The sequence below is a fragment of the Trachypithecus francoisi genome, unplaced genomic scaffold (assembly GCF_009764315.1).
Source record: "Trachypithecus francoisi isolate TF-2019V2 unplaced genomic scaffold, Tfra_2.0 Lachesis_group1, whole genome shotgun sequence".
NCBI classification, from domain to species: domain Eukaryota; kingdom Metazoa; phylum Chordata; class Mammalia; order Primates; family Cercopithecidae; genus Trachypithecus; species Trachypithecus francoisi.
The window spans coordinates 148,268,279-148,294,675 of NW_022681454.1; the positions used below are offsets into that span (position 1 = coordinate 148,268,279).

At 43.6% G+C, this 26,397-nt stretch overlaps 1 protein-coding gene across 2 annotated transcripts in view; it reads left to right on the top strand.

The window, feature by feature from the left end:
* FAM160A1 (family with sequence similarity 160 member A1) overlaps positions 1–26,397 on the top strand; it is a 270,817-nt gene that overhangs the window by 49,314 nt on the left and 195,106 nt on the right. The window lies entirely within an intron of this gene.

Here is a 26,397-nt window from a genome sequence, read left to right on the forward strand (position 1 = left end):
GTATATCTTGACTTTCGTTCCTGAAAAAAGTGGATATACTACAAACATTTATAAGAAGGTAAGATTGATTGATGGAGTTTACTTTCTGCCGCCTAAAGACTTTTAAATAGATACTGAAGGAGAAGGAAGCACATTTAGTTACAAGAAACCTAGTATGTCTCAAAGTGAGTGGGGGTGGGACCAAAAGTCCAGCAAGAGTGGGTCTAGGGAAGCCCTTCTGTTAACTGTTTCATTGGTTTAAAATGATCACTTTCCTAGAAGGAACAAGAAAAACTGGTCCCGTTTGTTTTCAAAGTTGGAAGTAAATACTTATGTAAGCAGCTCCTGACTTTGCAGCGTTTCCATGTGGAATATCATTCAAGAATTTGGCCAGATCTCAAGTGATTTATGTTTAGCAAACAAGATTATCTTCAGCTTCCTATTGTGGAAGAGCGAATGGTTTGGGGTTTGGTTGCTGCTTTTCAGCCTCTTTTTAATTGCTTCTTCCAGGTAGTACCGCGTTAATCTTTGTTATTTATCTTCAGTGTTGGTTTGCGACAGAAGCAAGAAACCAGAACAGTGACTGAAGCTAGAATGGCTTAAAGTGTTAATACCCTTGTTGTAGAGCTACCAGAAACAACAACTATTTATTAAGGTTGATGGGAGAGAGAGCGAGAATGAGAAAGACCTTTTGCATACACTTAGAATTCAGCTTTATATATATATATATAATATATATATATATAATCATATGACAGATGCTCTTAATTTTGTGGACAAATGAAATTAGATTGCTATTTCGAATGCTTATGATTATCTTTTTAAGAATTTAATTTTCTTCCAATGTAGGAAAACATTTATTTTTGAAATTGTGGCTACCTATTGAAAAATGACACTTCTTTTTGATATTTGAGGATACATTATTATGATAATATGAATACCAACATATTGTTTATTTTAAATGTAGGTAAATTTTTAATATGTTCTACATTTAATTTAGGTTTTAGAGGCCCTGTAGTAAAGGTCTTCCTGTTATTAGGTTTAAATTTGTGTGAGAGGTAAACATTTTAGCAAATAAGTGATCATTTTATTTCCCGTGGCTGGACAAAAAAACGAATGAAGTGTTTCAGAGCATAACATTTGGGAAAACTATGTATTACATATTTCATATTCCCTGCAGATAAAAATAACTACTCACATCTAGTTAGTGGGTTTCTGCTGTTATACCTACCACCACCACCACCTTTTCCTGAGTCTTGACTTGATGGTCTCTTCCTTAACTGCTGTCTTAATGTTTTAAGTTTCATATCTTGCACACAGCGCAAACCAAGCAAAGATTACATATATAGAGAAGGTCACTCTGTCTTTCAGATTGTATCAGCTATTTTGAGTCTAATTCTTAAACTGCTCCTGATACCTTGGCAGCAGGCCATGTAGTTGTCATTTTGTCTCATTAGAGTTAAGTCTAGTCCTGTCAAGAACAGATTTACTAGTCTTTTTTAATTGCTTGCTTAAAATTTTTCATTTCCAAAATCAGCTGAAGAATTTAAGATTGTGAAAAGTATGGACTGAGGTCAAGTAAAAATTCTGAGCAGATCAGGAATTCACTGAAGGAAGGAAATGAAGAGATGAATGATTTTAAGCCTGTTGTGGAAGAGTGGAGGATTTCTGAAGCATTTGTATTTAGGAAAATGGAATAGGGCTTAAATTGTGTAGTTGTATGGCAATGGGTATGAAGTTTACTTGACTGGTATAAATTATTTTCTTTTGTGCCTTTTTTGCATTTAAGTATGCCATCTATTCTTCTAGGGAACTAGAGGCTAAGCATTAGATAATTGGAAGGTTGAAGAAAATCAGATGAAGATAAGGTGGAATCTGGAGAGGATAAAGAGGAAAGTGTGCCCAGCTAGCTGAAAATAATGATAGCATGATGGAGAACAAACAAGAGTTAGACGTGCAGCCTCCCCATGGGCAAAGCCAGTAGAATCTACATTCTGCCATATAAAGGAAAGAGGACTGAATAAAAGGGAGGTGAAGAGATGTTTAGGAAGAAGCAGGATTTTTTTTTTTTTTGAGATGGAGTCTCGTTCTGTCGCCCAGGCTGGAGTGCGGTGGCCGGATCTCAGCTCACAAAGCAGGATGTTTTTTGAGAAAACTTGTTGGATGAAATAATGCATATATGCATCTCTGGGAATAGGAGAGGGCCAGGTTTCCCAGCAAATGGTCAGGCTTATTTTGTTGATGCTGCCTATCTAAGTGTGAGGTATGGTGGGCATGGCACTCATTCTTGTGACAATACCATAGTAGAGTAGGATGATTATAGTTAGTAATAATGTATAGTTTCAAATAGCTAGAAGGTGGATATTGAATGTTCCCAACACAAAGAAATGGTAAATGTTTGAGATGATGGATATGCTAATTACACTGATCTGATCACTATACATTATATGGATCAAAACATCGCTAGGTAGCCCATGGATATGTATAATTATCGTATGCCAATTAAAAATAAAATTAAAAAATTTTAAAAATGGAAAAGAATGTAGGAGCTATACTGGCCTCCAGAGAAATGTGGAGCCACAACAGTTATGTATGACCCTGAAGGAAGTGGAAGACTGTAGCAGCTGGGACTATATAAGTGATTGGATAGCCTAATTGAGTCAGAGCAGAGTAACCTAACAGGCTCATTTCTTTTTCTTGAATTATCCCTGACCTGCAGGACTTTGGGCATGGGATTGACTCTGTAATATATTGAGGGTAGGGGTAGGTCAGGCACAGAGTGGCTCATGCCTGTAGTCCCACACTTTTGGAGGCTGATGCGGGAGGATTGTTTGAGGCCAGGAGTTCAAGACCAGTCTGGGCAACAAGGGATACTCTGTCCCTACAAAACATTAAAAAATTAGCCAGGCATGGTGGTGCATGCCAATAGTCCCAGCTACTTGGGAGGCTGAGTTGGTAGGACTCCTTGAGCTGAGAAGTTGAGGTTGCCATGAGCTATGATCATATCACTGTACTCCAGCTTGCGCAACAGAGTGAGACCCTGTCTCTAACAAATAAAATAAAATAAATATATTTTGAGAGTAAGACTGACCATATTCTAATATGTATCATTAAGGTCCTCATTTTGCTCCCTCTAAGCCTCTTCCTGAGAGGCACCATGGGTTCACCTTGTTCCCTGACAGGCCCCAGTGTGCTGGGGGTATACTTCATGTTCTGTATCTTGGTTTTCTTTCTACATGCCAATACTTGCCTGTTCACTGTCTGAACAGTTTCTTCAGATAGTTTCACTAGATTCTTCAGATAACTGGAGCTAATTGGTAAAATCATTCATTCTCTTGTGTAGGGTTAATTTATAACCCTTTCTCTGTTATATATTTACGTTCAAAAGAAGGATTCATAGTATGTTACATAACTCGAAGAAATGGTGAAATTTTTGGCATGCCTTTGAGTAAATATTAAGATGTTGATATTACAGTGGAGTCATATATATGCATATTTTACTCATGGGAATTCAACTAATGCACCTGGCCAAAAGAAAAAAGAAGGGCAAAACAGTGATTGAAATATGATGAGCCTAGTCCTGGAGTGAGCATAAAATGGGAGATGTGAGCCTGCTGTTTATAGGGGAGATTTAATTTCCTCTCAGAGTGAGAGCATTTTGGTCTGAACAGCATGACCCATAAAATGCAAGCCAGTTACTTTCTCCGATGTTTACCTGAACAGACAGTAGTGTTTTCTGGATGGCTCATTGTGGACTTACTGAGAGATGGCTTAGTATTGTATTTTATGAGGAATTACAGGGAGTTTTCAAGGGTAGTTTTATTATTTGTAATTGCTGCCTTGGTTTGACTTTAGACTCTAATCCAGTTCCCTGCATTATTAGGTATGACGTCACAGTGTTGGCCAGTTGAGGGTAGGTCTTTTAGAGCTCCCGTGAACTCCTTAAGATTTGGGACTGGCCGGGCGCGGTGGCTCAAGCCTGTAATCCCAGCACTTTGGGAGGCCGAGACGGGTGGATCACGAGGTCAGGAGATCAAGACCATCCTGGCTAACACCGTGAAACCCCGTCTCTACTAAAAAATACAAAAAACTAGCCGGGTGAGGTGGCAGGCGCCTGTAGTCCCAGCTACTCGGGAGGCTGAGGCAGGAGAATGGCGGAAACCCGGAGGCGGAGCTTGCAGTGAGCTGAGATCTGGCCACTGCACTCCAGCCTGGGCGGTAGAGCGAGACTCCGTCTCAAAAAAAAAAAAAAAGATTGGGACTGTGTGTTATTCATCATTGCCAAAGCAACTCAGAAAATATTTTTGTTGAATGAAATAATTTTCATGGCATGGGCACATTCTAGATGTTTTGGTTTAGAAGAGATGGGCTTTGCTGAGTGATTTAGGCTGTCTATTGGAACTGGATTGCAAGTCATAGACTTGTTGAGACCATCTTTTCTTCCTACCTCTGGTGCTGCCCTAGCCAAAGAAGGTGGCAGTGGGGATGGTTGAAAGTAGAATGATGGTATGTCAGAGATCCCAGTGGCTCTGAAGTGGTTCTTATTATCCTTTCTGTTTTATACTGAATCCATATCTTCTGTGTCATGACAGGGCACCTTGATCGTCACAGACAGTTTTGGCATTCCAGGAATGGATGACCTTCCAATTAGAAGATTACACTTCTTCCTTTGCCCCTTGCAGATGGTTTTGAACTCTGGAATTATGGGTGACATAAATTAAAGCTGCTCATAAAAGATATGCCCCCAGCCTTGTGTTCTTTCCTTTTAAATGTGGTCCAGTTGTGCTCTACAGTAATGATCCTAGTATTTTATGCACAACTTGCCCAGTAGCTTACAATTATGTGTCACAAAGAAAAGTTTTAACTGTTTGGTAGGTGGCCTTGTCTGATGACAATACTGAGCATGTGGCATTTTGTTCTGTGTCTCACAGTATCACCATGACACTGACTGAAAATACCCTGGTTTCTGCAAGGTGTCTGCTAGACCAGGCAAGATTAAGTAAATATAATTATCACTGAGTTTTTCTATTTTTTACATTCCATTTAGAGAGGTTTAGTTACTGCTCTTGGTGAATTTGGAAGCTTCTATATATGACATCCAGATCTTCCTACCAGATGTGAATATGATCTGACTGCTAACCTCTCATTCTGATATAGCCTTCTGTCAGCCTCCTTAGCCAGTTTGATATTTTTATTAATTATTTACTTATTTTTTTACCCTTTTTTCAAGAAATAGGGTCTCACAGTGTTGCCCAGGCTGGACTAGAACTCCCACTCCTGGGCTCAAGCAGTCCTCCTGCCTCACCTTTCCAAGTAGCTGGGGCTGTAAGTGCACCCCACCATGCCCAGCAATGTTTTTATTTCTGTAATGTGTCATTTATCCAGTGATTGTTGTATTATAATAGAATCACAGAAATGGAGGGACTCCTAGAAGTAATTAAATCCTGTGGTTTTTAAGCCTTTTATTCTCTCTAAAGGGATATTAAAACCATTAAAAATGTAATTTATCCCAATTTGTAAATCAGAGAAAGCTGAACTTCTGTTCAGAGAGGAACACAGACGAAGGGCCAAACACCATTTCTCCACTCTCCTCCCAACCCAGCCTTCGAGGTATCTGGGGGCTCTGTGGATCTCACTTTGAAAACCATAGTTCTGGGCCGGGCGCGGTGGCTCAAGCCTGTAATCCCAGCACTTTGGGAGGCCGAGACGGGTGGATCACGAGGTCAGGAGATCGAGACCATCCTGGCTAACACAGTGAAACCCCGTCTCTACTAAAAATACAAAAACTAGCTGGGCGAGGTGGCGGGCGCCTGTAGTCCCAGCTACTCGGGAGGCTGAGGCAGGAGAATGGCGGAAACCCGGGAGGCGGAGCTTGCAGTGAGCTGAGATCTGGCCACTGCACTCCAGTCCGGGCGACAGAGCGAGACTCCACCTCAAAAAAAAAAATAGTTCTGGAGTAATGGAAGGACACTGTATTAGGTAAATCCTTCTAGCACCAATTAGCACCAATTTGCTTGTATATTGCTTCCTGAGGATAAAATTTTAAAACAAAACTGCTCCAAGTTCTTCCTCTGCATTTGTCTGTAGTGTGAATTACCTGCAGACACTCTCCAGTCATCAAGAAGCTTATTGTGTATCTTGAATGTTCAGCCCAACCACCATGCACTGTAGGTACCACAGGTGAGAGGCTGACCTGAGTGACAGAGTGGTATTCACTTTTTTATTTGATGATGAGCATGGCATCTGGATAGCACTTAAGAGATTGGGATGTACTAGATGAGATAGGCTCTAATTGTATAGATCAGTGATAGTCAAAGTGTGGTCCCCTGACTAGCAGCATAAGCATCTTCCAAAACTTGTTAGAATACAGATTCTTGGGAGTTGGGTGCCACGGCTCACAACTGTAATCCCAGTACTTTGGGAGGCTAAGGTGAGGCTCATTTGAGGCCAGGAATTTGAGAAGACCCTGGGCAACATAGTGAGACTGTCTCTACAAAATGTTTTAAAAACTAGCCAGGCATGGTGGTGCACACCTGTAGTCTTAGCTACTAGAGAGGATTCCTTGAGTCCAGAAGTCCGAGGCTGCAATGAGCTGTGATTGCACCACTGCACTGCAGCCTGGGTGACAAAGTGAGGCCCTGTCTCTTTAAAAAGCAAAAAACAAAAACAAAAACACAAACTACTGTGTCCGGAATCGGTGGGTTCTTGGTCTTGCTGACTTCAAGAATGAAGTCATGGACCCTCATGGTTAGTGTTACAGTTCTTAAAGATGGTGAATCTGGAGTTTTTTCCTTCAGATGTTCAGATGTGTCTAGAGTTTCTTCCCTCTGGTGGGTTCGTGGTCTCACTAACTTCAGGAGTGAAGCTGCAGACCCTCGTGATGAGTGTTATAGCTCTTGAAGGCGGTGCGTCTGGAGTTGTTCGTTCCTTCAGGAGTGAAGCTGCAGTCCTTTGTGGTGAGTGTTACAGCTAATAAAGGCGGTGCAGACTCAAAGAGTGAGCAGCAGCAAGATTTATTGTGAAGAGTGAAAAAACAAAACTTCTGCAGCGTGGAAGGGGACCCAAGTGGGTTGCTGCTGCTGGCTGGGGCAGCCTGCTTTTATTCCCTTATCTGGCCCCATCCACATCCTGCTGATTGGTCCATTTTACAGAGAGCTGATTGGTCCATTTTGACAGGGTGCTGATTGGTGTGTTTACAAACCTCAAGCTAGACGGAGTGCTCATTGATGCATTTAGAATCCTGTAGCTAGACACAAAAGTTTTCCAAGTCCCCACTAGATTAGCTAGACACATAGCACTGATTGGTGTGTTTACAAACCTTGAGCTAGACACAGGGTGCTGATTGGTGCATTTACAAACCTTGAGCTAGACACAGAGTGCTGATTGGTGCATTTACAATCCTCCAACTAGACATAAAAGTTCTCCAAGTCCCCTCCCGACTCAGGAGCCCAGCTGGCTTCATCTGGTGGATCCCGCGCTGGGGCCATGGACGGAGCTGCCCACCAGTCCTGTGCTGTGCGCCGGCACTCCTCAGCCCTTGGGCGGTCGGTGGGACTGGGCACTGCGGAGCAGGGAGTGGCACCCATCGGGGAGTCTTGGGCCGCATGGGAGCTCATGGGGGGGTGGGATTCAGGCCTAGCGGGCTGCAGGTCCTGAGCCCTGCCCCGTGGGGAGGCGGCTGAGGCCTGACGAGAATTTGAGCATGGCGTGGGCGGGCCGGCACTGCTGGGGGACCTGGTGCACCCTCCGCAGTTGCTGGCCCAGGTGCTAAGCCCCTCACTGCCTGGGGTGGTGGTGCTGGCTGGCTGCTCCGAGTGCAGGGCCCACCAAGCTCATGCCCACCCGGAGCTTGCACTGGCCCATAAGCTCTCGGCACAGCCCCAGTTCCCACCCACGCCTCTCCCTCCACACCTCCCCGCAAGTAGAGGGAGCCGGCTCTGGTCATGGCCAGCCCAGAGAGGGGCTCCCACAGTGCAGCAGCAGGCTGAAGGGCTTCTCAGGCGTGGCCAGAGTGGACGCTGAGGCCGAAGAGGCTCTGGCTTGGGCTGCCAGCATGCTGTCGCATCTCAATCCCTCCTCTAAACAGGACGGCCCAACTGCTGTTGGTAATTTGGCCAATGACCACTGTAGCTACTTCCTGCTGGATAGGGGCGATGAAGGGGCCCTGCAGTTGTAGTGTCCTCCAGAGGAGAGCTCTCTAGGCCAGTGGAAGGGCCAGTAGGTCGGTCCAGGGGTCCTCGGTACAAGTTGTTAGTTGAACTCATTTGGGGTTCCATTTGTAAGACCATCTGTAGCTTGATGGCCTTGATTCTAGAGGAAACACATTTGACAAGCAGGTTCAAAATACAGGGTTCAAAGGCGAGTAACAGCAAGATGGCTGCCACGGGACCTAGAAAGGGGAGAAGCCATGTTGCCCAGCTCCAGAGGTTGGTATAAGAATTTGAAAGGCATTGCCTGATTTCAGAAACCTTTTCCTGTAAATGCTGGGTGGCATCTTGTACTATCCCTGACTGGTTAGTGTAAAAACAGCACTCTTCCCCTAAGAAGGTGCAGAGTCCTCCTTTCTCAGCAGTGAGGATGTCTAGGCCTTGGTGGTTTTGGAGAGTCACTGCTGCCAAAGCGTCTATTTGGGATTGTAGAGTAAGGATAGATTTCGTTATCTCTTGCAAACTGAGAAATCCTTTGAGAGTGTATGGTAGTAGGATAATGAAGTAGATAAACAGGCTATTCCAGTTCCTGTAGCAGTAGCCATTCCTGACCCCATAAGTAGGGGTATTACTTGTATGGCTCTGTGCTGACGGACTTGAACTTTGAGGGGTACTGATAAGGTCTGATTTCCTGGGGCAATGTTAATGTTGGGACTTAGAAAGACTAAGGTGCAGGTGCCTGTCCAGTTAGTGGGGAGACAGACGTTGGTCAACGTTCCACATAAGAAGAATATACCTTAGCTGGGTAGACAGAACTGGTTATGTGTGTTAAAAAGGTGTGTGAGTTTGTTGTTTCCATTTTCCCATACTCCTAGAGTACTTGCCAAGGTAGCTCCGGTGAGTGGCTGGAAAGGGGTGTTGGGAGCAAACTGAGTGGCTCCCTGTGTTGTTTTCCCATTGGAGAAAAAAACATTTTGTATCCACTAGGAACCATTTGAGAGAGTGATTGAAAGAGTGATTCACTCGTGGTGGGGGCACTGCTACAGGGGGTCCAGGGGTGAATGGTCATACAGGGAGTATGTTTGCCATTACAAAACCTGGACTGTTTGTTAAGCAGGGAGAAGGTGATGATTTTTGGGGCCCTGAGAAGCAGACAAGCCGTTTGAATGGAGCTGTTTGGGTGACTCGGAAGTTACTATGATCAGTTGGGGCTTGAAGTTGTAAGGTGTAATTACATTGATGCGGTAGTAGGTGTCCCAGGGGCAGGCCTGACAACAGGTCACATTGGATGCATAAAGGGGCTTGGAAAGTTAAGATGGTATTCGTAGTTACAGGGCCATGTATGGGCTTTTCATTGCCTGTGTGATAGGTGAGGTTGGAAATATAAGAATGTAAAAGTTGGATTGCATGTCCAGTTAGGGTATTCTTGGTCCTATCAGAGACGGGAAAGTCGGCTAATGATTGCATATTTAGAAGTCGGAAAGGATCTTTTCCTTCATAATGAGGGTGGTAGGTTAAGTTGGTAAAGACCGTTTTTTGCGGGAATGGGAGTGGCCACGTAAGCAGAGGTTGATAGAGAAATACAAAGCCAACAGTCATTAGCCAGGGAAGGATTGGACTGGTTTAATAGAGAATGAGTTAAGTTGAGAGTCTTGTAGAGGTAATTAGGAGCTAGTGGAAAGGGAGGGGCAATTGTATGAGGTATCCAAGGAAGCAGGAGGGGTAGATGGGCAAAGAGTAAATAGGAAGGTAAAGAGATCATTTTGTCTAGCCTGAGTTAAAGGTAGGAGTAAATTGCTGTCAGAAGGAAGGATGATAGAAAGAAGGTTGATGTGATTAGGATTTTCATCCCAGCAGGAGCTACAGTATATAGTCCTATTGCAAAGAGTATGGTTAGTATGCTGCTTAATAATATAATGAAACAGTAAAAGAATTCCATTAAAGGGGCAAGGAGAGCTGTTAAAGATAAAGATTATGTAGTTTTTCACTTATCTTTTTATGGAGGAAGGGGTTTTTCCTCGGGATCAGTGGTGGGAGCCTTTTTAGTCTGGGATGTTTCCTTCCTAAATAGGAGATGCAAGTCCTCCAGCACTTTGCAGGTGTATCGAGGCTGGTCTGGCTGCTCTTGGGACTCCTTAGCTGATGGTCCCGCAGGTTCCTCAGGGGATGTCCAAAGTTTAACTCGGGTGTGGTGAATCCAAGACTCCACTCCTGCCACCTTAACTGCAGTGGTGGGAGTAGTGAGGATTACTGAGTATGGTCCTTCCCACAAAGAGTCCATAGATGGGGAGGTAGAGGGGAGATATTTGACCAACACTAGGTCTCCTGGTTAAAACAACTCTGTTCCCTTTTCTCTGTGACATCCTTCAGGTAGGTTTTTAAGGTTTTGTTGATATTTTGCCACAGAAGTTATATCTTTGACCAAGTTGGCCGTTTCTTGATCAAATAGGAGGTCGTTTGTGAGAAAAGGTTGTCCATACAGCATTTCATATGGACTGAGCCCCATTTTGTGAGGAGAATTTTGGATTCTCAACAAGACCATGGGCAAAAGAGTAGGCCATGGGAGATGAGTTTTTTGTGTTAGTTTCCTTAAGTGTCTCTTGAGTGTTTCATTTGCCTTCCTGACCTTCCCTGAGAATTGTGGCCTCCAGGAGCAGTGAAGGTGATATTGTATCCCTAGCACCCTGGAAATTCCCTGAGTTATCGTGGCTTTAAAAGCTGGAACATTGTCGCTCTGTAAGCTTTGGGAAGCCCAAATCTAGGAATTATTTCATGAATTAGGACTTTAATCACTTCCTGAGCCTTCTCTGTCTTGCAGGGGAAAGCTTCTATCCAATTTGTAAAGGTATCAACACAGACCAACAAGTATTGAAATCCCTTTGACTTAGGCGTATGGTTGAAGTCTAACTGCCAGTCCTCTCCAGGATAGTAACCTATTTTTTGTTCCCCCAAAGGGGCCTTACGATGAACCAAGGGATTATTCTTTTGGCACACCTCACAGGCTTTGACTACCTGTCAGATGGTCTGGAGGAAATCTGGCCCTGTAAATAGGGATTTGGCCATTTGATGAGTGTTTTCAATACTCATATGAAAAGTTTGGTGGAGGGTTTTAAGTATTTTCCACTGGCTGGCTTCGGGTATAAGTACCTTTCCTTCTTCTGTCGCCAACCACCCCGAGGGGAGAAAACGATGCCCCTGTGAAAGTCCCCACTCTGCTTCAGTCGGGGAATACTGGGGCTTAATCTCTTGGAGGGGGTTGTTCCATGTCAAGGGTCCTTCCGTAGGTATTTCTAATGGGAGGTTCTGCCTGGCAGCAATTTTGGCCTCAGCATCTGGCCGATGGTTTTCTTCTGCCTTTTCTCCTTCACCTTTCTGATGGCTTTGGCAGTGTAAGACTGTCACCTCCTTGGGTTTTTGCACTGCGTGCAATAACTCCATGACTTCCTTGTGGTATTTAATGGGCATTCTCTCAGAGGTTAGGAACTCCCTTTCTTTCCATATTGCAGCATGGGCACATAGGATTAGATAAGCATGCTTGCTATCTGTATACACATTTATTCTTTTTCCCTTTCCCAGTTCTAAGGCTCGGGTAAGTGCCACTAGTTCTGCTAACTGGGCACTGGTCCCTGGGGGAAGAGGCTTACTTTCAAGTACGGTTACATCACTAACTATGGCATAACCCGCCCTTCATATCCCATTCTCCACAAATGAACATTGGTATGTAGCTTAAGGTCAGGATTAGCTAAGGGGACTTCTAAGAGATTATCTTGGGCGGCATTAAGTCTGGACTATAATTTGTTGGTAGTCGTGTTTGATTGGTTCCCCATCCTCTGGGAGAAAAGTGGCAGTGTTGAGGGCCACGCACGTATGTATTTGAAGCACCGGTCCCTCAAGGAGTAGTGCTTGGTATCTAAGTAAGCGGTTGTCTGATAGCCATAAACTTCCTTTGGCACCTAGTATGCCATTTATATCATGAGTAGCCCAGACAGTGAGATCCTTTCCTTGTGTTACTTTGATAGCCTCTGACACTAAGACAGTCACTGCTGCAACTACCCTTAAAGAGTGAGGCCAGCCTTTTGCTACCATCAGTTTCCTTACTTAGGTATGCCACTGGTTGTGAGGTTGTCCCACGAGTCTGAGTAAGGACTCCAAGAGCTATCCCTGTTTTCTCTGTGACATATAAAGATAAGTTTTCTCCTGTGGGAAGGCTTAAAGCTGGAACTTGTACTAGGGCCTGCTTTAAGGTTTTGAAGACTGTTTCTGCCCCTGGTTCCCATTTTACTAGATGAGTATTTACCCTCTGGGTCTCCTTGATTAGAGTATAGAGGGACCTGGCTATATCGCTGTATCCGGGGATCCATAGTTGGCAAAAGCCAGTGATTCCAAGGAATCCTCTCAACTGTTTTAATGTCTTAGGGTGAGGATAAGCCAGTATAGGCTGTATTTGTTCCTTGCTGAGGGCCCTGGTTCCTCTGGCTAAGATTAGGCCTAGATATTTGACCTGCTGTAGGCAGAGCTGGGCCTTCGACCTAGACACCGTGTACCCTTGATTAGCTAGAAAGTTCAAGAGATCTAGAGTAGCCTGCTGGCACGAGGCTTCCAAACTGGTAGCCAAAAGTAAATCATCCATATACTGAAGGACCAGCGTGCCTGGACTTGAGAAGTGGCTGAGATCTTGGGCCAGTGTCTGACCAAATAGGTGAGAGCTATCCCTAAACCCCTGGGGCAAGACCGTCCACGTAAGTTGGAATGTGTGGGGGGTCTGTGGGATCCTCAAAGGCGAAGAGAAACTGGGAGTCAGGGTGCAGGGGAATACAGAAGAAGGCATCCTTGAAGTCCAGAACCGTGAACCATTCTACTTCCTCTGGTATTTGAGAGAGCAGGGTATAGGGGTTGGGTACAACTGGTATAGCAGAATTACTGCTACATTGATGAGTCTAAGATCTTGCACTAGTCTCCACTGACCATTCGGTTTTTGTACTCCTAGAACTGGGGTGTTGCAGGGACTGCTGCATTTCATTACTAAGCCTTGAGCTTTTACATGGTTAGCAATATCCTGTAATCCTTTACGAGCTTCAGGCCTTAAGGGATATTGCCTTTAATAAGGAAAAGTGGTGGGGTCTTTTAGCCTGATGTGGGGACTGGGCAGGCATTTTTTGCTCTTCCAAATTGTCCTTCCACTGCCCAGACTTCAGGGTTGAATCCCTCCTCAAGTAGGGGATAACAAATGGATAACTTGTTCCCCGTATTCATGTAGATAATAGCGCCAGCCTTGGCTAGTGTATCCCTCCCTAATAAGGGTGTGGGACTTTCAGGCTTAACAAGAAAGGCATGTGAAAAGAGCAAAGTCTCCAATTACAACTGAGGAGATGGGAGAAATACCTGGTTATAGGCTGTCCCAGAATTCCTTGGATGGTAATGGACCTTGAGGACAGTCGTCCAGGACAGGAGATTTAATACTGAGAAGGCTGCGCCAGTGTCCAGGAGGAAGTCAATATCCTGGTCCTCAATGGTTAAACATACCCGGGGCTCAGTGAGGGTGATGGGATGAGCTGGCGCTTGCCCCAGGCACCCTCAGTCCTGTTGCTGGATCATCTGGTTGGGGGCTTCTGACCCAGAGAACCTTTGTCCTCTGGGTCAGTGCACCTTCCAGTGATTGCCTTGGCATAGTGGATATGGACGATGGGGCAGCTTGTTTCTCATTGGACAATCTTTTTTAAAGGGTCCTTGCAAACCATACTGATAACAATCCCTACTGCTGATTGGCCTGCTCCATTTTCTGTCCTCTCTGAACCACCAAGGTTGGTTTGTCTGAGGGTCATGACTAAGGCTGTGGCCTTTGTCTGATTTTGCTTTTCCTTTTGGGCCTATTCCTCTTGGTCCCCATTATAGAACACTGAGGTTGCCAGGTTTAATAATGCCTCCAAATTTTGTTCGGGGCCAGGGCTTGCTTTTGGAGCTTTCTCCTGATATCTGTGGCTCATTGGATAATAAACTTATCTTTTGTAATCAACTGACCCTTGAATGATTCAGGTGACAGGGGAGTATATTTTCTTAAGGCCTCCCGTAGCTGCTCGAGGAAGGCAGAAGGATTTTCTTCCTTTCCCTGAGTTATGGTGGATATCATTGACTAATTCATGGGCTTTTTCCTAATTCTCCTTAGTCCTTCTAGAACACAAGTCAACAGATGTTTACGACTCCAAGCCCCATGATCTGAGTCAGGTTCCCAGTGGGAATCCATACTGGGGATGGCTTGCTGACCCGTAGGGAATTTGTGCCTTTCTTTGGCTGTCATTTTATCATTTACTTGACTAAGATACCAAGTATCCCCAAACTCTCGGGCTGCAGCTAAAGCCGCATTCATTTCATTAAAGGCTGGGGTTTGATCTAACAAGAGCATGACATCTCTCCAAGTGAGATAGAAGGTTTGCCCTAGACCCTGTAGGACATCTATGTACCTATCAGGATCGTCTGAACACTTCCCCAGGTCTGCCTTGATCTGCTTTAAATCACAGAAGGAGAAGGGGACATGTACCCAGGTTGGGCCAAATTTCCCTCCCCATACACTTGAAGGGAACATAACCAATAGCCTGGGGGGGTTTGTGGTCCTTTGGAGATTTCTTTGCTTATTTCCTTCTGTTCAGGGGAGATTAGAGGAGGATTATCATTAATAGGAAGGGCAGCTATAGGGAGGCTAGGATATGGGGATAAGCTGAGAGGTCCTCCTGTGGGATGTAAATTGCAATCTTTGCATAGTTGTGTATTCTCCTTCAGTGAAAAGAAAGCTTGGACATAAGGTATTTCACTCCATTTGCCTTACCTCTTACAGAAAAGGTCAAGCTGCAGGATAGTATTGTAATTTGTACTTCACTCAGGTGGCTATTTTTCCCCATCAGAGAGAGAATATTGGGGCCAGGCCATAGTGCAGAAAAAAAAGAGCCACCTCTTTTTCAGGGTTTGCAGGTCAAATGGGTCCCAACGGCTTAGGATGCATTTCAAGCGTGAGCCTATTGATGCCTGAGTGTTTCCCATCTGAAAGACAAAACTGCCTGTGATTTTGGTTTGCTTTGTTTCTCCCCCTACCCAAGAACCCGCAATGGTCCCTGGACCCTGCTGATCAGATTAGTTGCGCTCACTGACACAGCAGCAGAAACAACCCCTGCCCAAGAACCCGCAATGGTCCTTGGACCCTGCTGATTGAAATAGTTGCGCTCACTGCCGTAGCAGCAGAAACACTAGTTTTCCTCCCAGACCGCAAGGAGGACTGAGGAAGGTCGGATTTAGTGGCCCTTACTGATGCATTCTTGAAAACCTGCACCCTTGCATGTCCTCCTAGACCACAGGGAAGACCGAGAAAAATCGGATTTAGTGGCCCTTACTGACACATTCTTGAAAACCTGTTATATTCTAAGCATTCTAAACCTAAGCATTCTCCTGTTAATATTGGGACTTTACACAAGTCCCATAAAGATGTTATGCCCCAAAAATGAAGTGGAGGGCCATACCCTGAGGGAGGGAAGGCATCTCCAGGGTTGGAAGAGTGACACCTTTTGTTCTTACTTATATGAATAGGAAGGATACAATTCTGAGGCTCCCCATATCCTAGCTTCAGGAAGAGCTTTTGTTAGGTCTGTTAGTCTGAGGAGGGATCCTAAAATTCCAGATAGTCTCCCCTACCATGGGGCTTTCTGATTGGTGAGCCCGGGTGCCTAAAGAAGGTAACAGAGTCCTGGAGTTTATACTAGAAATCATTCTTATAGGAGAAATTAGAAAAGCACCAGAGACAGGGAGTGATTTTTAGAAGCGGGACTAGCCTTGGAGAAGAGAGGTGAGAGGAAGTTTGTCTGGCAGGCATTAGGACCCAGGGGGCAAAGGTCAGGATAAATTGGATAGATGGGCGAGTCTCACTTGGGTGACATCCTTTTGAGAGTTCTGCTCATGGCTGCAGGGTCAACGAACTTGTTGTTGGGACCCTGGAGCTGAATGCTTTCCTCTCTGTCAACCCTTGCCTCAGCCCAGAAGTACAGGAAAAGCGGAAGCTGGTTCCAGGCAAACCAATGCTCCCAACGCCAAAGAGTCGGGGATTGTTAGAGAGCCCTTTCCCAGAAAGCCTGACACCCATGTCTTTAGTCTGGTAGCCATGCTAGTCATTTTTAACTGGCCGACACATGCCCGGTATTTAGCCCCCAAATTCTAACGAAAAATAGGACAGAATAGCAAGTGAAAGAGGTCCAACGGTACTCACTGCTTGGCAATTGGTGATAGTCTCCCCGCTTGGCGATAGTTGATGGTCTCACTGCTTGGTAATAGTCTCACCACTTGGCGATAGGCGATAGTCCCATCTGGGTCACCAAAATGTGTCCAGAATTGGTGGGTTCTTGGTCTCGCTGACTTCAAGAATGAAGCCGTGGACCCTTGCGGTGAGTATTACAGTTTTTAAAGATGGTGAGTCTGGAGTTTGTTCCTTTACATGTTCAGATGTGTCCAGAGTTTGTTACTTGTGGTGGGTTCATGGTCTTGCTGACTTCAGGAGTGAAGCCGCGGACCCTTGCGGTGAGTGTTACAGCTCTTAAAGGTGTCATGTCTGGAGTTGTTCATTCCTTCCGGTAGGTTCATGGTCTCACTGGCTTCCGGAGTGAAGCTGTAAACTTTCGTGGTGAGCGTTACAGCTACTAAAGGTGGTGTGGACCCAAAGAGTGAGCAGCAGCAAGATTTATTGTGAAGAGTGAAAAAACAAAGCTTCCACAGCGTGGAAGGGGACCCAAGTGGGTTGCCACTGCTGGCTTGGGCAGCCTGCTTTTATTCCCTTATCTGGCCCCACCCACATCCTGCTGATTGGTCCATTTTACAGAGAGCTGATTGGTCCATATTATAGAGAGCTGATTGGTCCATTTTACAGAGAGCTGATTGGTCCGATTTCACAGAGTGCTGATTGGTGCATTTACAAAGCTTGAGCTAGACACAGAGCACTGATTGGTGCATTTACAAACCTTGAGCTAGACACAGGGTGCTGATTGGTATGTTTATAAACCTTGAGCTGGACACAAAGTGCTGATTGGTGCGTTTGCAACCCTCCAAGTAGACCTAAAGGTTCTCCAAGTCCCCACCCAACTCAGGAGCCCAGCTGGCTCTGCATAGTGGATCCCGAGCCACAGCTGTGGGCGGGGCTGCCCACCAGTCTCCTGCCACGTGCCCACACTCCTCAGCCCTTGGGTGGTTAATGGGACTGGGCGCCGCGATGCAGGGGGTGGCGCCCGTCGGGGACGCTCGGGCCATGTGGGAGCCCACGGAGTGGCTGTGGCTTGGGCATGGCTGGCTGCAGGTCCCGAGCCCTGCCCCGCAGGGAGATGGCTGAGGCCTAGTGAGAAATCAAACATGGCGTGGGCAGGCCGGCAGTGCTGGGGGACCCGGTGCACTCTTTGCAGCTGCTGGCCTGGGTGCTAAGCCCTTCACTGCCCAGGGCCGGCGGTGCCAGCCAGCTGCTCTGAGTGCAGGGTCCACCGAGCCTGCGCCCACTTGGAGCTTGTGCTGGCCCGTGAGTGCCATGCACAGCCCCGATTCCCGCCCGTTCCTCTCCCTCCACACCTCCCTGCAAGCAGAGGGAGCCGGCTTCGACCTCGGCCAGCCCAGAGAGGGACTCCCACAGGGCAGCGGTGGGCTGAAGGGCTCCTTAAGCACGGCCAGAGTGGGCGCTGTGGCTGAGGAGTCACCGAGAGCAAGCGAGGGCTGCCAGCATGCTGTCACCTCTCACTACCATCAGAGAACACTATAAACAACTCTACACAAATAAACTAGAAAATCTAGAAGAAATGGATAAATTCCTGAACACATACACTGTCCCAAGACTAAACCAGTGAGATCGAATCCCTGAATAGACTGATAACAAATTCTGAAATTGAGGCAGTAATTAATATCCTACCAACCAGAAAAAGCCCAGAATCAGACAGATTCGTAGCTGAATTCTACCAGAGGTACAAAGAGAAACTGATACCATTCTTTCTGAAACTATTCCAAACAATTGAAAAAGGAGGGACTCTTCCCTAACTCATTTTATGAGGCCAGCATGATCCTGATACCAAAACCTGGAAGAGACACAACAAAAAGAGAAAACTTCAGACTAATATCATTGATCAATATCCATGCAAAAATCCTCAATAAAATACTGGCACACCAAATCCAGCAGCATATCAAAAAGCTTATCCACCACAATCAAGTAGGCTTCATCCTTGGCATGCAAAACTGGATCAACAAACACAAATCAATAAAAGTAACCCATCACATAAACAGAACCAGTGATGAAAACCAGATGATTATCACAATAGATGCAGAAAAAGCCTTTGATAAAATTCAATATCCCTTCATGTTAAAAACTCTCAATAAACTAAGTATTGATGGAACATATCTCAAAATAATAAGAGCTATCTATGACAAACCCATCCAATATTATACTGAATGGGCAAAAGCTGGAAGCATTCCCTTTGAAAACTGGCACGAGACAGGGATGGCCTCTCTCACCACTCCTATTCAACATTGTATTGGAAGTTCTGGCCACGGCAATTAGGTAAGAGAAAGAAATAAAGGGTCTTCATATAGGAAGAGAGGAAGTCAAATTGTCTCTGTTTGCAGATGACATGATCTATATTTAGAAGATCCCATCGTCTCAGCCAAAAAACTCCTTAAGCTGGTAAGCAACTTCAGCAAAGTTTCAGGATACAAAATCAATATGCAAAAATCACAAGCATTTGTAGACACCAACAATAGACAAGCAAAGAGCCAAATCATGAGTGAACTCCCATTCACAATTGCTACAAAGAGAATAAAATACCTAGGAATACAACTTACAAGGGACGTGAAGGAACTCTTCAAGCAGAACTACAAACCACTGCTCAAGGAAATAAGAGGACACAAACAAATGGAAAAACATTCCGTGCTCATGGATAGGAAGAATCAATATTGTGAAAATGACCATACTGCCCAAAGTAATTTATAGATTCAGTGCTCTTCCCATCAAACTACCCTTGACTTTCCTCACAGAATTAGAAAAAACTACTTTAAATTTCATATGGAACCAAGAGTAAGCTCATATAGCCAAGACAGTCCTAAGCAAAAAGAACAAAGCTGGAGGCATCACACTACCTGACCTCAAAGTATACTACAAGGCTACAGTAACCAAAAAAGCCTGGTACTGATACCAAAACAGACATAGAGAGCAATGGAACAGAACAGAGACCTCAGAAATAATGCCACACATCTACAACCATCTGATCTTTGACATACCTGATTAAAACAAGCAATGGGGAAAAGATTCCCTATTTAATAAATGGCACTGGGAAAACTGGCTAGCCATATGCAGAAAACTGAAATTGGACCCCTTCTTTATGCCTTATAAAAAAATTAACTCAAAATGGATTAAAGGCTTAAATGTAAAACCCAAAACCATAAAAACCCTAGAAGAAAAACTAGGCAATACCATTCAGGACTTCATGACGAAAACACCAAAAGCAATGGCAACAAAAGCCAAAATTGAGAAATGGAATGTAATTAAAGAGCTTCTGCGAAGCAAAAGAAACTAGCATCAGAATGAACAGGCAGCCTACAGAATGGGAGAAAATTTTTGCAGTCTACCCATCTGACAAAGGTCTAATATTCAGAATCTAAAAGGAACTTAAACAAATTTACAAGAAAAAACAACTCTATAAAAAACTGGGCAAAGGATATGAACAGAAACTTCTCAAAAGAAGACATTTATGTGGCCAAGAAGCATATGAAGAAAGCTCGGCCGGGCGCGGTGGCTCAAGCCTGTAATCCCAGCACTTTGGGAGGCCGAGACGGGTGGATCACGAGGTCAGGAGATCGAGACCATCCTGGCTAACACGGTGAAACCCTGTCTCTACTGAAAAATACAAAAAACTAGCCGGGCGAGGTGGCAGGCGCCTGTAGTCCCAGCTACTCGGGAGGCTGAGGCAGGAGGATGGCGTAAACCCGGGAGGCGGAGCTTGCAGTGAGCTGAGATCCGGCCACTGCACTCCAGCCCGGGCGACAGAGCGAGACTCCGTCTCAAAAAAAAAAAAAAAAAAAAAGAAAGCTCAACATCACTGATCGTTAGAGAAATGCAAATCAAAACCCCAATGAGATACCATCTCATGCCAGTCAGAATGGTGATTATTAAAAAGTCAAGAAACAACAGTTGCTGGTGAGGCTGTGGAGAAATAGAAACACTTTTACACTGTTGATGGGAATGTAAATTAGTTCAACCATTGTGGAAGACAGTGTGGCAATTCTTCAAGGATCTAGAACCAGAAATACCATTTGACCCAGCCATCCCATTACTGGGTATGTACTCAAAGGATTATAAATCACTCTACTATAAAGATACATGCACACGTATGTTTACTGCAGCAGTGTTTACAATAGCAAAGACATGGAACCAACCCAAATGCCTATCAATGAAGGACTAAAGAAAAGAAAATGTAGTACATATACACCACGGAATACTATGCAACCATAAAAGAGAATGAGATCATGTCCTTTGCAGGGACATGGATGAAGCTGGAAGCCATCATCCTCAGCAAGCTAACACAGGAACAGAAAATCAAACACCACATGTTTTCACTCATAAGTGGAAGTTGAACAATGAGAACACATGGACACAGGGAGGGGAACAACACATACCAGGACCTGTCAGGGGGTGGAGGGCAAGGGGAGGGAGAGCATTAGGACAGATACCTAATGCATGTGGGGCTTCAAACCAGGATGATGGGTTGATAGGTGCAGCAAACCACCATGGCACATGTATACCTATGTAACAAACCCTCACATTCTGCACATGTATCCCAGAACGTTAAAAAAAAAAAAAAAAAAAAAAAGGGGCTGGGCACGATGGCTTACGCCTGTAATCCCAGCACTTTGGGAGGCTGAGGCGGGCAGATCACAAGGTCAGGAGATCAAGACCATCCTGGTTAACATGGTGAAACCCCATCTGTGCTATAAATACAAAAACAATTAGCTTGGTGTGGTGGTGAGTGCCTGTAGTCTCAGCTACTCAGGAGTCTGAGGCAAGAGAATGGCGTGAACCCAGGAGGCAGAGCTTTCAGTGAGCCGAGATCGTGCCCCTGCACTCTAGCCTGGGTGACAGAGCAAGACTCCGTCTCAAAAAAAAAAAAAAAAGAATACAAATTTGTGACTAGATCTCCTGAATCAGAAACTTTGAGAGTGGAGCCCAAGCAATTTGTATTTAATAAACCCTTTGGGTGATTCTGTTGCCTGTTACAGTTTGAGAACCACTGGTGTCAGTGAATCCAGTGGCAATGCCAAAGGCTGGCCTGGGGTGCCTTAACCCTGCATCCCCTTTCTATTAGCATTCTTCTTGCTTTGCTATGGAAACTCAGTATTTTTTTTCACTCTTACGTGAACTCTCAGGCAACTTTAGCTTCAAAACTAATACCCTAGGTTGGACTTCCAGTTAGATTGCCACCCCACTCCCCGTTTCTGTAGAAATTCTAAAGTAGCCACTGGATGTGTATGTACACTAATTTTTAGATGTTACCTTAGTTGGAAGCCTGGTCATTTATCAGAGGAAGTGATTTTCTGCTTAACTTACCAGGTCCTCATTGGTCTGAATACTGCTAAGGTAACTTGGGAATTGTAGACCTTTCAGCTACATGTCTACTGTGAAGGTCTGATGGAGGGTTTCCTAAGGGCAGCACCTGTGTAATCATGATCATCTTATCTGGGGTACTTTGTTATCATTATAAACCTGTTTCTGTTCTCTGTGTCTTGGTGATTCACTAGGCAGTTATTCAGTATCCTGCAGTAAGGGATTCCTAGTCTGGGATCCCAAGAACCACCCCTGAGAGCAGAAAAATAAGCTTTGGTTGAATATGTGGTTATACTTTTTGTAAGTGGAAGGTCAATAGTCTTCATGAGATTCTGAAAAGGCTCTATTGCCTTTCACTCTCTTCCCTCAAAAAAGCTGATTTACCATTGCTTTAGTTGCTTTTGGATAATAGCTTTAAGAAGTGTTCACAAGATTTGCAGCCATTTGAACTGGAAATTTAACCTTTTGGCTTAAATTTCACAATCCTATTTTAGCCTCTCTTGTCTACTCAGGCATTACTGTGTACATTAAGTTGAGTAAGACTGGTTCTATACTTGTGCAATCTTATTGTCTGTTTTTGGTGTTTGAGAACAGTGCATGCTTGTTACCGTCAACAATAGTAATGCATTGGGATAATGCTTTCCAGCTTATTGAGCAATTTCAGGTATAGCTTCTTTTTAAAATTTCATATTGTGAGATATATAGAGCAGGAGGATATTAGCCCTATTTTTACAGGTGATGACACTGGGCTTATAGGTGATGACGTCACTAAAAACTAGGTTTACCCATCACGTAAAAGCTTTGGACACTCCCACTACGCTCATGGTCTGGTTGCTTCCAAATATGCTTGAATGATGCCTAGAAAAGTCTCAAAAGTTCATTATGTCTAAAAGACTGTTTACTGGCACATTAAATCATTATTGTCTCTAAAGGAAATGGATCATTTCAATGGATTTCTTTTTTGCTTTTCCTTATTTAATTTTTTTAAAAAATAAAACTTAGATATAGGTATAATTTCCCCATTTCACAGTCAAATAAAACCCCTCTTCTTTTGTCTTCCACAGATATCTTTCAAAATACTGTTCAATCATATATTTTAGGATGTCGGGTCAGGAGATGGCAAATCATTGCCAGCTGGTGGCATCACCTTATTTTCATTAGATTGTTCTTTGGGTTTCAAAGACTAGTGCCCTTGTAACTTACATTACACAGCCTTAAAATTGCATATAAAAGTTTTCTGTGGAAGAGTAGCAAATGTAAGATAAATTGAGAAGGTTAAGGGGAAAACTGCGCTAAGAGCTTCTCATAAATGAATTCTCATCATAAAAGCACAGTGATTTTTCCAAGTGACAAATTAACTCAAGAATGGTGCTCTGCATTTTTAAACAATGTGTGGTAGAGCAACAGGATAATTCCATTTGTCTTTAAGCCAGAGGTTAGTGCCTCAGCATATTGCACTTGTGCTTTTTGATTAATAGTGTAGAAAAGAAAGCTGTGTGTATAGATATTTAATTTATTTTTACTTTGCACATGTGTTATATCTATGATTTAGTTGATAAACAGATGCTGTGTGTTAAGGCAGGCTGTCATAGGAAAGATGTTTGTGTTGAGGCTTGGGGCCAGAGCGTTTTCCAAAAGGAATATTTGTGCTTAGAAAACTTTTTATAAATATTCTTGTTCAGACTTGAATTCCTTTTTTACTTCAGTGGGGTCACTGAATAGATGTCGGTCATTTATTTCAGTTCCCTGCTATCGGGTCAGTAAAAAAGGTATTAGTGGAGTGTGGGTGATTTTTATTTCTGCTGCCAAGTTAGAGGTTTGATTGTGACAATGAACTCTGAACAAATGACTTCATCTTTTTGTGAGGAATATGCATATTAATGTCATTCAGACAGTTTCTTGGGGACATACAAAATATCGGTATTAATTTTAGGGTTTGTGTAATACAATAAGAATAAAGAGAAGAGGGTTCCTGCCCTGACATCCTGCAGTCTATCTAGTGAAACCTGACAGATCATGTGAAAGCTCTGTATTCTTCTAGTCATTGATGTCAGTATTATGAGTTTAGACTGGGTAATCAATAATAATATCTTTGCCCTTTGCATCCTTCTACTGAAGTTTTCATTTTCCTTTCTTTGGCCTGTGGCCTTACTGTATTTTTGCTCCAGGATTTTAATTTGTGGGACAGAGACAGTAGGCGTGATGTTAGCTAATTGCCTACAATACTGGCTGGAGTGGACTTGACCTTTCAAAATTGGAGCACAATACTAAAGATCGCATTTTTACTTCAATGAGGTTCTTTGCTGTTTCTTTTTTTTTTTTTTTTTTTTGAGACAGAGTCTCGCTCTGTCGCCCAGGCTGGAGTGCAGTGGCCAGATCTCAGCTCACTGCAAGCTCCGCCTCCCGGGTTTACGCCATCCTCCTGCCTCAGCCTCCCGAGTAGCTGGGACTACAGGCGCCTGCCACCACGCCCGGCTAGTTTTTTGTATTTTTTAGTAGAGACGGGGTTTCACTGTGTTAGCCAGGATGGTCTCGATCTCCTGACCTCGTGATCCGCCCGTCTCGGCCTCCCAAAGTGCTGGGATTACAGGCTTGAGCCACCGCGCCCGGCCTTTGCTGTTTCAATCTGAGGGAATCTTAGTATCTGGGGATCAACAAATGCATATAAATGAGGGACAGGTGCTTGGTTCAGGAACTCCAGAGCCATTTATAAATCAGTCCTTCAACCTGTGTGGTGGTCTTTACATTTCTTGGAAGCATAATAGATTCAAGATATGAGGATAGGAGGGAGCCTGAAGCAAAGCAGTTCCCTAGATTTCCTCAAAGTTCCTTTTAACTCTGAAACTCTCTTGGAATTGTTCCTTTTTTTTTTTTTTTAACTTTACTGTATTTTTTCCAATAAGAAAAAAAAAAAACCCACTAAAGCAGCACTCTGAATCTCTTCTTCCTATGGTGGAACCTAGTATTATGGAATCTGTTTACACCTAAATAAGGAAGGTAACTTATAATTTCAACAGCATGCCAATCAGCAGACCTAGAAGCCATAACTTTTAAAAGAAAATTTATATTCTAATTTTTATTTGTTGCCTATGTTTCATAATTTTAAATCTAAGATCTTTTTAGAAATGTTTATTAGCCCAAATGAGTGCTCACACAATATGGTAAACACATGGGAGAGGTTTTTTTTTTTTTTTTTTTTAATTTCTGTACGTTATTGGGGAACAGGTGGTGTTTGGTTACATGAGTAAGTTCTTTAGTGGTGATTTGTGAGATTTTGGTGCACCCATCACCTGAACAGTATATACTGCACCCAATTTGTAGTCTTTTATCCCTTACCCTCTTCCCACCCATTCCCCTGTAGTCCCCGAAGTCCACTGTGTCATTCTTATGCCTTTGCATTCTCATAGTTTAGCTCCTACTTGTGATTGAGAACATCCCATGTTTGTTTTTCCATTCCTGGGTTACTTCACTTAGAATAATATTCTCCAGTCTCATCCAGATTGCTGCGAATGTCATTCATTCATTCCTTTTTATGGCTGTGTAGTATTCCATGGTATATATACCACAGTTTCTTTATCTTCTCCTTGATGGATGGACATTTGGGTTGGTTCCACATTTTTGTAATTGCAAATTGTGAGAAGCTATAACTTGAGGGTGTTTTGCAGTTGTATACTCCTTTGTCTGGACGGACACTGGACATATGTAGGGTTAAGAAATACATATGTGATTAGAGGGCTTATTTTTATTGAAAAACATATTACCATTAAATTAGAGTCTGGTGACATATGATCTGATTTCAAAATAGCTTTGCCCTAATAACTTAAAACAGCTCTTTTCCTGTTAGTTGGCTTTTAACATGTGTTCAGATCATGATTTTTTTTTTATACTTTAAAATAATGTGAGATAAAATTCATATAATACAAACACTATGAGTATTTTTGGTCAAGAGAATTTAAGAAAAGTTTATTGACTCAACACTTGGCCCATTTTTTTGACTTTGATGGCTGACAGGCTGGGTGCTATAAAGCCAAGTCCTTGCCTTCAAGGAGATCACAGCCTCTTGTGGGGATAAAAACATGTAAACAAATATTAATAGAAACATGTTGCAAGGTGCCCTGTGATTGCCAAGGATGTTTATTACACTTTCCTCTTTGAGCCTGCCTCTGAAAATAGTGGAATCTTTTCCTCTTGCCTTGCTTTTTTTTTTTTTTTTTTTTTGTAGCAACTACTTCATTGTCTTAATGTTTACTCTGTTAGGGATTTCATATGAAAGTTAGAATTTTGTCAGTCACTCTGTTCTTGCTTCCAACATTCAAAAGGCAGAAATGTAAGTGGTGATTCCTGAAGTTAGTGTATTTGTTGGGATTATAAAACATGTAGCACATTTAGGACTTGGTATAAAAAAGCTGTTTTTGAATGTTGTATTGTAGACTGGGTTTATACCAAGCTATTTTTTCCTGCAAGTCTGTGGCAAGACCATTGCACAATAAACTCCAAATCTGCTTACTTAAGCCAGTCTTAATATTGCACATATTTGTTTTTATTGTATATTTCACCTTTCTCCCTTCCAAAAAACCCATGCCAGGAAAGGGTCTACTTACTGTCTTCTTTGCTTTGAAGTTTCCTGAAATTTTATCTCTCTCTCTGTTTGTTGTTGTTGTTGTTGCTGTTATC